The sequence below is a fragment of the Eulemur rufifrons genome, chromosome 17 (genome assembly GCF_041146395.1).
Source record: "Eulemur rufifrons isolate Redbay chromosome 17, OSU_ERuf_1, whole genome shotgun sequence".
NCBI classification, from domain to species: domain Eukaryota; kingdom Metazoa; phylum Chordata; class Mammalia; order Primates; family Lemuridae; genus Eulemur; species Eulemur rufifrons.
In genome coordinates this window covers 34,105,484-34,117,905 of record NC_090999.1, presented here as the reverse complement: position 1 = coordinate 34,117,905, position 12,422 = coordinate 34,105,484, and the positions used below count along the sequence as shown (strand labels likewise).

Sequence of the window (12,422 nt, the reverse complement as noted above, 5' to 3'; positions counted from 1 at the left end):
ACCATGCCTGGCTAATTTTTTCTATATATATATTTTAGCTGTCCATATAATTTCTTTCTATTTTTTTAGTAGAGACGGGGTCTCACTCTTGCTCAGGCTGGTTTCGAACTCCTGAGGTCAAACAATCCACCCCCCTCGGCCTCCCAGAGTGCTAGGATTACAGGCATGAGCCACCCCGCTCGGCCTGTTTTTTAAATTATTTTTTATTTTTAATTTTTTTTTGAGACATGGTCTTGCTCTGTTGCCTAGGCTACAGTTGCAGTGGCATCATCATATCTCACTGCAACCTCAAACTCCTGGGCTCAAGTGATCTTCCTACCTCAGCCTCCTGAGTAGCTGAGACTACAGGCACACACCAGCATGCCCAGCTAGTTTTTCTATTTTTTTTTTTTTTTTTTTTGTGCAGACAAGATCTCGCTTTTGCTCAGGCTGGTCTCGAACTCCTGACCTCAAGCGATCCTCCTGCCTTGGCCTCCCAGAATGCTAGGATTACAGGTGTGAGCCTCGCACCCATCCTAAATATTTCTTTGAAACAAAGTAATTTCCTTATACTATCCTCAAGTCATCAGTAAGGTTTTGTTCAACACTACAGCCTAATGTCAAGTAGGCTTTAGGTGAATTAAGGAAGGAACTGTACTATATACTATATACCTCAGAGCAAAGGGCCTCAGCTGCCCAAAGAAGCAGTAATGAGCTAGCAAGAGATGATAGTAGCAGTCTGGAAAGAGACAAAAATGACAACCAAACTGGACACATGCACATGCCTAAGGGCATCCCAAGAACATATGCAAGGAAGTTTGATTGGACCCTGCTGCAATCTTGTAGGCTGGAGTCCACTCTGGAATGTTTGCCTTTTATCTGTTAAGGAGTTTGCCCTTTAGGTAGGAGCCATGCTAAACACAAATCCAAAGAGACGTAAGAGGATGGGGAAAGTGACCTTCCTAAGACCCTGCTTTGATCACATCAAACACCTGCAGTGGTTTTTGGCTTTCTCACATGAAAACAGTTGTGGCTGTACAATCTCATCTTGACTATTCTTTCCAAATCTACATTTTTAGGATTTCCCCCCATCGTATACTCCAAACTGAAAGACCCCACAAATATGACCAAAAGATAGGTGGAAGAAGCCACACCCTCTAGGATCACTGTCTACGGTCCCGTCCCCCAAACCAACCAGCCACTGTGGTCTTCAGCATTCCTTCTGCTTCTCTGTCCTTTTCTTTCCTCAAGCTATGTCTTTCAGCTGGGATGCTGTGGCAGACTGAATAATGCCTCCCCCCAAAGATATCTGAAAGGGGAGGCTTTGCTGAAATACCAGGAAACTACCTAATCCTGCGATTTCCTAATAATAGCTAAAGATCAATCGTGAGCTCTCTGTCCCTGCTCTCTGCTCTTTCTCTCCCTAGCCTACAGGCTCCCTGCAGGGATTCCATTTTTTTCACAACATCTGAAAAGAGCCTAAACAGAGGAAAGGAAATGTAAATATTTCTCTTTACAGTCACCAGATCACTGCCTACAAAATTTGTTTTATAGCCTCAAGGTGTTCCTGAGGAGTCCCTGGACAGACAAGGAGGGGGTGCCAGCTACAGGCCTCAGTCTCTGTCCCCAGGGCAGAATCAATGACTAGACCACAATCATCAGTGATAAGCCTATCTATCGATTCTGTTATCGACTTCTGTTATCAGCCTGCTGCTAAGAAGAGAAGCGGATGTACGCAGTACCCTGTTAATTCAGCTATAGCCATACATCATCTTCACCTTCTTTTTACAATCCCTAAATAGAAAGCCTGAATACCTGGTTCTCTCTGCCAACACACTTTTTATCTTCCTCCTTTTTACCGTGTTGGCCCTTTTTCCGCCTTGGGAAAAGTGAAATAAACTTCCTTCTGTCCTAATCTTTGGAGAAATTTTTCTCAAACTCGCGTGCAACTGCACTCCATTCTAACAATGTCCACATCTTAGTCCTTGGAATCTGTAAATCCTTGAAATCCGTTACCTTACATGGCAAAGACTTTACTGATGTGATTAAGTTAAGGATCTGATGATGTGGGGATTACCCAGGATGATCTAGGTGGGCCCCAAATGCCATCACAATTGTCCTTATAAGAGACAGACAGAAGGGGAGACCGAGGCACACAGAGGAGAAGGATGGGAAGACAGAGCAGGGAGGATTTGAAGATGCCGGCCTTGAGGACTGAAATGATACAGTCACAAGCAGAGGAATCCCAGCAGCCATGGGTGGACGTTCTGTAACCATCACTCAAGGCTCGTGCCTTTGACTGAGTAGTGGAGACTGTGGCACAGCCAGGGAGAGCAGCTAGGTGGCTTCCACAGCTAACTGCTCCACCTCATCCTCCTTTTCCTGACATGGACTTTCTGAGCACCAGCGTGCTTCCCTTCCCAACCCGCCAAGTCTCTACGCGTGGGCCCAGCTCATCTCTGATAGATGCACTACCTCATGGTGGTTAAGAACATGGACTAAGCATGTGTCTTTTGCTGTGTGACTTCATCTGAGTATGTTTCAATTTCTTCCTCTCTAAAATGGGGGTAACAACTGTAAAGGTGAGGGGAATCTTGCCGTTTCCCCTGAAAGTTTGCTGAAAGACCAATTCACAATTAAGAGAGAGGTTTGTTTACCATGTGCACTGGGAGATCACAGAGTAATTACTCAGTATTCCCATAGAATCCACATATTTTTATACATGCCTTTTAGAGGGGAAGGGGAGATAAGGAACACAGGTAATTCTATTTAAGGAAATAAATGGTTGCTAGGGAGGATGAATAGATACTGGGGAGAATGAATGGATGGGGGAAAACAGATTAACTTGTAAATTCACCAGAGAGACAGACATCATGTTTAAAATGACTTGGGCCAGGTCTGGTTGCATTCTTGATATTCTTTCCTGCAATACAGTAAGATAACAGGGAGGGGAAGAGAAGTCAATTGTTCTTTTTGATGGGTCAGTCTGGTTTATGCAGATAGAGGGAACGCCCCTTCCAAAGTCTTTTTATCTCTAAGGGCCTTAATGCAAAATACCAAGGAGTCATATTTTGGGGAGAAATTTCCTGAGCTCCTTCGTGACACAACATACCTTCCAGGGATGCTGGGAAGATTGAATCTGATTCTGGTCAGAAAGCATTTTCCCTATAAGGCACGTGTCTTACAGGGAAATAAATAAATTAATAAACGTGTTTCTAGCGATCTCTCCAAATCATAAGCAGGCTGGACGTTTGAAAAATTATTTGCTTTCTATCAAAAACTTCAATCCTTTTCGTCAGCTACTCTTTAGAATGCTCATGAAAAAGTATATCAAGTTAATTTTCTGGGGAAATATAGGTTACTGAAGCCCAGATAGTATGTAAATGGAATAAATTATAAAGTCTTGGACACAGAATAATGCTTTTGACTCTGTGAGTGAGTTTTTGGTGCAGGGTTTTCTACCCCCAAAATAGGACTAATACAAGCCTCTGTCTCTGGCCTATTTTAACATTCCCATGTGAAGAGATGGTTTCTAAGATATCATAAGCTGCTTTAAGTTGCTAAGCAAAAAAGTAAGGCATGACATGTTAATTGCAGACTTGAAAGAAGCAGAGATCTTCCCAGGACCTGTACTAAGATGCAAAACTAATTCCAGATGCGGTGTGATGCAGTGATCTCAAAGTGAAGCCAGGAGGGGGTTATTTTTTATGTGATAAACTGCCCTCTGGTGGGAAAGACTGGAATTTCTTTGATGGAAGGCTGATCCTTTAATCACAATTTCTAAATAAGCAATTCTTACTCCTCTTGCCTTTTGACTTCATTTTCCTGATAAGGATCTGCATACACCAAGCCCATTTCACTACTTGGTCTGACTGCTGAAGCTTTTAGATTACTTTTATTGTTGTGGGGTGGGAGGGGAGGGGAGGGAGAGAGGGAGGATTGGGAAATTTTGAAATTTTGCCTTCTTTTTTGGAGACAGGGTCTTGCTCTGTCACCTGGGCTAGAGTGCGGTGACATCTTCATAGTTCACCAGAAGCTCAAACTCCTGGACTCAAATGAACCTCCTCCCTTAGCCCCTGGAATAGCTGGGACTTCAGGAATGCGCCACCATGCCTGGCTAATTTTTTTTCTATTTTCTGTAGTAACAGTGTCTCGCTCTTGCTTAGGCTGGTCTAGAATTCCCGGGCTCACGGAATCCTCCTGCCTCGGCATCCCAAAATGCTGGGATTACAAGTGTGAGCCACCACGCCCAGCCACTCTTGCTTTCTGATTGGAAGCTACAAAGCATAAACTATGCTGGTTCTACATGAATATACCTGAAGACATATTGTAGTAGAGCGACTAAAGAAACCATTTTAGGGGACATAAAGACCTAAGTTCAAACCTTTGCTCTGCCTTTTATTACCTGCTTGATCTAGGGCAAGTCACAATCTCTCTAAGGCCTAATTTCTTCCTCACCAGTAAAACAGGGAAAATATGTATATCTCTTAGGTTGCTTGGAGGATTAGAAAAGAGATGTAAAGCACTTAGACTAGAACCTGGCACATACTAAGTGTTTAATAAATGTTAGATGTTATTATTAATTGGTAATATATAACGTAATATATAAAGAGGATTAAAGCTCTTTGGAGAAAAAGCTGACCCATTTCAACTCAGTCATGGCTATTTTTAAAAGAATAGCACATAGTATTGCCCATGTTTCCTTAAACATTAATCAAGGCCTTGGCAAATATTAGATGTTACTGGATAACTATACACGCCACGAATTCTCCACGGATAAGGTTCAGACTAAGCCAGATCCTGGGGAGGAACGTGCTAAAGCTTCCCTGTCACACCAGAGCTGTCTTTATCAGCTATGATCAAATGATCTTTTATTCTTTTTCCACATTTGCTTTTAAGCCCTTTGGTGGCATTAACATTACTTTCTAGTTGCTGAGCTTGAGAAACTCAAGTCTGCTTTCTTAACCTGAGGGAAATTCCAAAGAAATACTTATTACGGCTTGCTCACAGATGGCTCTTGGGGGTGTAGCAGTTATTTCTTCCACAACAGAGTTTAACTGAGAGGTCAGATAAGGATGTCAGGTTAAAGCCAATGTAGACTGGGAGGCAGGGGGGGAGAGAGGAAAGAGAAGAACCAGCGGTCAAGGGCAGAGACAAAAGCCAGGAGTCCCGATCAGTTTCTACTCCAGGTAGATCATCATAACCTACTCGACCTCAGCTAGAAAATCAGACAAGGGACTGAACTGAATTTATTTATTTCAAAAAATGTATGGGGTACAAGTGTTATTCGTTACATGGATGAATTGTATCATGCTGAAGTCAGAGCTTTCAGTGTCCACGACACCAGAATAGTGTACAGTGTACCCTATAGGTAGATTTTTATCCCTCACTCCCCTCTCACCCTCCCCCTTCTTAGTTTCCAACGTCCATTACACACCTCATGACCACATGGATCTCTTGTTCAGCTCCCACTTATAAGTGACAACATGTGGTATTTCTTTGTCCTCAACTAAATTTATCAGGTCCCATCCAAGTTTAAAAAAAGATGAGGAAAAGAAGAAACTTAAAAAGCCCACTTGGGTATTATGTTGGTGACACACAGCCTGCCAAAGTGTTCTCTAAAATGTTATCATTTTCCTTTTTGCACACCCACTCCCCGGCCCCGGCAACTCCCTTTCTATCCCTCTCACACCACCAGGGCTGCCTTTGCTCCAGCACTGAAGGCTGGCAGAGGGGCAGGTGCTCCACAACACATTTCTGGGGACTTTGCCAGCAGATATGAGGAGTTAACTCACAGGAAAGAAGGCATTTGTCTTTGGGATGCTGTAGGGGAGACTCGTACCATTTCTGCTCTGTCTCCCCACACTCTTGGAACACCTGCCTTGTATATCCCCTTCTCTGAGAGTCTCATCGAATGGGGCACCGTGGCCTGGCATGGAACGATAACGCCTAGTCCAGGTGAGTGGATCCAGGGAGGACTCTCAACCACAGTGAGCCAATCAGATGCTCTAGGGGATTTGGAACTTGGATTCTGAGGCATCAGGCCCTTGCCGAGGTGTGCATTGGGTGTGGCCCTTCGGGTCAGGTGTATGTGGAGTTGAGGTGGCCATTTCCTGCCATGAGAGGGCCAAGGCAGGACAGATCAGCCTTCACGTCTGCCTCACTCTTCTTTTTCTGCAGGGAGTGGCAGAAACAAGGGATCACACAGCCGCAGAGAGAATAGTGGCCTTGGAACTAGGAATTCCCCAGAAACCAAAAAATTGCCAAGAACTAATTTGCAAGCCATTATCTGCCCGTGTGCTCTGGGAAGTAATACTTGTATCATTTGGATATATTCATTCTCTTCACTTCTAAAGCTAGTCTGAGTAGGTCCCTGTTAGGCTTTAAGAAGCAAAATACCTACTGGCAGAAGAGCACAGAGGAATTTATTCTGGGGCTCGAGACCCCAATGAGTTCATGACTTGAAGGAATAACTCTCAAATAAAGAAAATTCAGACACCAATACAAGCGACTGCAGACATATTTTGAGGCAGAAGGATCTTCTTGGGGTCCTTAAAGCCACAGGCAGCTTCCTGTGCTATCTTCCTGACCTTGACAGGAATTCTAGAGGAGCATGCTTGTCCAGGCTGACTGTGTCATTGCAAAGCAAACAGCAATTAAGCTCTGAGATCTTATAGATGAAAAAAATCGAAACTCAAGTGGTGTATTTATAGCTTAGACTTTGAGAAAGTTCTCTTTGGAGGCCCTTCTGGAGGAAGAACGAAGCCTCCTGTATCTGACTCCATCTGCTCCTGTGCTCAACGGCTCATCCACTGCTCAATCTCATGCGAGGCAGAGCTGCATGACAGTCAAGAGCACACAAACAGGGCCAAGCGCTTGAGTGCAAGAACTTACTCCCCTCTGAGAAATAAAAATAAAATCCTAAGCCCCTCAACTGACTGTTTGGACTCCCTCTTGGCAAGGGGACCCCAAAGAAATCTTAAAAACTGAATTTCTGGCCAAGACAGGACAGGAGGTCCAGACACCACTAATAGGCTTTCTTCCCTAAGGGTTAAACAGAAAGCAGCCCTTTGGAAAGACTTGCTCCACTGCTGATTTCAACCAGCCTCCTGGCCACCCCTCCCTTTCGTGGTTCTCACTGGACAACAAGCCAGCATTCCTCCCTGATAAGAGAACCATGACATGGTTCTGACCCGTCTACAGAGGCTGTGCACAGACGGGTCCTGTGCTTCATCTTTTGACATCACAGGGCTGAAAACTCCACCCTCGGATCATGCTGACACACCATTTTTTAATATGTGACCCATGAAGAGGCGTGAAGCTCAATTGGGCATGCACATGGCTCTCCTTTCATAAATATTCATGACTATTAAATATGTATGTTTCTGTTCCCTTTACCCCTCCCCTAAAGGGCTTACACTTGGTTTTCTGCCCAAGGCTATGCTTCCCAGCCTGCAAGATAGCCAGCCAGCCCAGGCTGCAACCCATTATGAGAAATAAAACTCTCCTTTCCAAATTTACGCACCTCGTCATTCTTCAGTTGACAATCCCTACCCTGGACAAATTGATTCATACCCACAACACTGGGTTCGTCTAACATCAAAAAAGATCATGTATGGAGCAGAGCATCTAGTAGGTTCTAGACACTGTTGTATGTATTTTTACATAAAAATAAAAGCTGGTGTGTATGCACGTGAAGTGCGTTAGCTTATTGGTCACAAGAAGAGATAGAGTGACCGCTAAAAGCCTGGAGGTGTGTGATGTGTACATGCGTGGAATCCATGCTCAGCCCGGTAGCTGTAATACCCAGTGGGAATTAATTAAAATTTGTTTTAGAAACTCACCACCTGCAGCAATTTCTCAGTAACAGTCAAAGGGCAGAACAAACTCCCATGATTTATTACCACTACAGATTCTCTTCGACTTAACAACGGGGTTATGTTCCAATAAATCCATCATAAGTTAGAAATATCATAACTCAAAAATGCACTTAATACATTTAACCTACCAAACATCATAGTTTAGCCTAGCCTACCTTAAACATGTTCAAAACACCTACATTAGCTTATGGTTGGGCAAAATCATTGAAGACAAAGCCTATTTTATAGTAAAATGCTGAATATCTCACGTCAGTGTATCATACCACATAGAGCTAGCCTGGGAAAAGATCAAAATTTAAAATTCAAAGTACAGTTTCTTTAGCACCATCATAAAGTCAAACAACCCTAAATTAAACTGTCATAAGTTGCATGAGTGTCAGACAGGGTTCCTCAGTGGACTATTCTGGTAATGTCTTTTTCCAAGCCTCAAAGCAAAATGCACTATTCAGTGGCAAACTCATGGGCTTCATAGGCTGAAGGATGCAAAGTCAACAGGTTTGTCTCCTTAAGTGAAATGCTATATCAGAACACTAGCACAGAGTAAATACTCAAGTGTTCATTTCTTTCCTTTCCTTCTACAAAACATTAACTATGCCACCATGTAGGGTTGCAACAATCTAGCCATCTCTTAAGCACCTCCTTGTGATAACATCTTGGTGGTTATGGCATGTGCTTTTATGAAATGTATTGCATTCATTTCTCACAATACGGTACAGTACTTCTACCAACCTCTAGAAAAGGGTAAACTTTTAGACTCTACTGCTTCAAGACTTCACTCCCCCCGCATCAACTTAACCCTATGACTTCACTGCCTGCCTCCCTTCCTGCAAACACTTGACCTTTACCTGCTGAAACTTCTTTCCAGATTTCCAAAATACCCTCCCTTTCGAGCCTCCATGCTTTTGCATTTGCAGTTCCTTTTTCTGTGTGGATGGAAAACTGCTGTCAGACTACACTAATGTCTCCTCTTCTGAGGGAGCTTCCCCCACTCAATCAGACTGAGCTAATCACTCCACCCTCTGCGCTTGCAAAATACTTTCAGGTTATCCAAGGTTATCCAGGTTCTGTTCCGGGTCACTGCTCCAGATCTCTGAAGCAGGGACAGGATGGAGTACGATTTTGGCACTAACTGCTTTGAAGGAGACTTCAATGTGGGCCAGTCAGGTGCCCAGCAGGGAATGTGGCATCTGAAAAGTGAGAAATTTAAGGAGGTTTCAAAAAATAGCCTATTTACAAAGGTAGGCAGAATCTAGGCGAAGCACAGGGACAATGCAATACCCCAGGGCTGGAAAGAGCAAGGAGTTGTTATAACCTCTAGGCTGAAGAAGCCAAGGAAAGGGGGTAGTTATTAGAACCCAGAATGAGAGCTGTACCTAGAGGTCCACGTGGCAGGAGCACTGGCCCTTAGTGGAGGGACCTAGACAACCCCCTGTGGCCTGACAGGAAAGGAGCTGAGAGCAAATACTCCATCCGACCTCCTTGCTCACTGCCTGTTGCCTTCCATTGGCCACATCCATCAGGAAGCCCCGGCAAGAGTCCCATTGATGTGATCCATGTGGCCAGTCTCCCAGAGCCCAGAGCAGGGGGAGAATGGCTTGGGAGGGTCGATGAGAGAGATCTAGCATCCTGTGCATGGTGACAACCTTTTTGTACCCTGTACATGGTGACAAGTTTTTTGAGCATTTACTGTAAATACTCAACCAGTAGCTTTTAGACCCAGCAGTAGTAAGTCAAACACACATTAGAGATATTCAGCTAAATGGTCACAAGGTGGGCTCCCCAGGAAGTATATCCTGAGATGAGCATTAGCTTGCAATAGGTATATGCGGGGTCAACTCCTGTGGGAGAGAAGGGAATGAAATCTTTGTTGCTGTTCCTTTATCAAAAGGGTCCAAGGGTCTCAACCAGAGAAGATTCCAGTTTTGAATCCCAATAATGGAATATATTTCCCGTGGCCTTTTTTTGGTCCAACAGTAACAGCCACCTGGGCTCCTGTGTCTAGTAAACTCAGGAATGTCCACATTCTCCACACTTTCTAGCATAAATGGACTAGAGCAGGTATGAAGAATCTGCGGCCTTAAGGATACATGTGACTTTCTAAGTCCTTAAGTGTGGCCTTTTGACTGAATCCAAATTTTATAGGACAGAATTTTTTTTTGAGACACGGTCTCTAGGGCTAGAGTGCAATGGTGTCATCCTAGCTCACTGCAGCCTCAAACTCCTGGGCTCCAGCAATCCTCCTGCCTCAGCCTCCTGAGTAGATGGGACTACAGACGTGTGCCACCACATCCAGCTAATCTTTTCTATTTTTTGTAAAGATGGGGTTGTAGAGCAGGAAGGAAAACAGGAGTAACTCCATGACAGACTGGACCTCTTAGGAAAGGCCTAAGTTTTGGTTTCCCCAATGCAGGCCCTCCCCCTCCCCGGAATGCCGCTGGTAACAACTGAGGGCCCTGGCTTGGAAACTGGCCAATTAGGAGCCAAAGCCCCGGCTTTGGAAACTGGCCAATCAGGAGCCAAAGCTATCGGCCACTTTTGAGGGAACAAATGAACTAAAAGGGGGGTGGGGGGGGTGTGCCCGATACATGTAACCTATCGATAAGTATAAAAGCTTTGTTTCCACCCCAGGGCGAGGTCCGGGCTCGTGGAGAGACCACTGCGCTGGTGCTCTGAGCCTTGGACCCTAGCCTAGGCTAGAAAATAAACTCCTTTGTCTGTTGCAGCCTTGGTGACTCTGCCTATCTGTTCCTGGGACTGAGGGAAACCGGTTCTTACAGGGTCTCACTCTTGCTCAGGCTGGTCTCAAACTCCTGACCTCAAGCAATCCTCCAGCCTCGGCCTCCCAAAGTGCTAGGATTACAGGCGTGAGTCACCAAACCCAGCCACAGGATCTTTTTAATGGGGAATGGTATGGAGATCTCAGCAGCGTGTGATTGGCTGCAAGGAGGCCATATATTAATGAGACCCAGTGTTCCTATTGCTGCTCTAAAGAATTTCTGGAAATTTACAAGTGAAAATAGTGTTTTGAACTTTGTCATTTGACCAAAATTGTTATGAGATAAAAAATGTATTTGAAAAAGGCAAATGCCCTGACTGAAAGAAAAAAATAATTTCACCATCATTTAAAAGTGTTTGGCTGCATTAGACTCATTGGAGGTGTCATTCACAGCATTAAGGCTATGCTTCCAGAGATCATTTCTATAGTTTGTTGTTAGGAAAATTTGTCTGAATGTGTGCAGCATTGGAAACCATGATGTACAGCCTTCTCTCCTGAGTGTGAAGCTGGTTCTTGGTATTGCTTTGCCAGGACTGCTGCTTGCTTTTGACGTTTACTCTGCTCCTTCTCTGGAAGAAGAAGAGGGTGTAGCCTGAGTGGTTTCTGTAATGTAAGAGATCTCACTCTGGAGGTTAGGAGATTTATATCAATTCCAAAAGAAGGACTCTCAGATAATAGCAGTTCTTCTCTTTTATTAATAATTTACTGCTGCCCAGGGGCCATTTTTCACTTCTTAACTGCTGTGTGCCTTCCAGAAGAAAGACCTATTCACTGGATAAAAGACAGCAATGAGGTAAGTCCCTTTGGAGCATCTTCCCAGCCCATTTGCTTAACTGAATCACCCCACCTCCTCAACCACACCGGCAGGCCCCGGGAGCCATCTTATACATGGGACCATGCCACTGGACACAGTTGATAGGACTAGGGTTGGACATCCCACCCAAGCTGGACCAGAGCCTTTCCTTGGTAATTTGGAGAATCTGAGGGGAGCAGATTGTCAGAGAGAAGAGGTATTAATAAAATAGAAGGGGATTTTTTTTTTTCAGTTTTCCAGCACTTAGACTGAGTCCATTTATGGTAGGCTAAATTCTAAAATGGTCCCTAAGGTGCTGCCCCTGGTGTACACACCTGTATAATACCCTGCCCTTGAGACTGAGAAGGACTCGTGAATATGAAATATTGCTCCCATGATTTATTATATGACAAAAGGGATGGTACAGATGTAATTAAGGCCCTAAATCAGTTGATTTGGAGTTAAAAGGGAAGATTATCCCAGGTGAGTCTGTTTTAATCAGGTAAAAAGCCTTAAAAGCAACAGAGACATTCTCTCACCAGCTCAAGGAAGAAAGCGAACAGCCATGGGGGACTGCATATGGACAGGGGCCACCTGTGGGAGCTGAGGCCTCAGTCCTGCAACCTCCAGGAACTGAATTCTGCCAACAAATAAGCTGAATGTGCTTGGAAGGAGGCCCCAAGTTCCAAAGGAGAACCACAGCCCCAGCTGACAGGTTCCTGCAGCCTGGAAGAGAGATTCAGCTCACCTGGACCCTCATTCCTGACTCATGGATACTATGAGATTAAAAATTTGTGTTTTGCAGGCCATTAAGTTTGATGGCAGTTTGTTACACAGCAATACACAGCTAATCTGCCATTCCGGAAGGCCTAACTGGTTAGACAGCCTAACACTCTTCCTCATTAAATTTCTCACTTTTTACCTGAGCCAGTTAACAGTAGTTTATTTGAACCAGAGGGTCCTAATATACTTTTAGCTCCCTTACTCCAGAGAA

At 44.4% G+C, this 12,422-nt stretch overlaps 1 pseudogene; it reads left to right on the top strand.

Moving 5' to 3' along the window:
• Positions 1-11,032: 11,032 nt before the first annotated feature.
• Positions 11,033-11,236, top strand: LOC138398452 (small nucleolar RNA U3; annotated as a pseudogene).
• Positions 11,237-12,422: the final 1,186 nt, after the last annotated feature.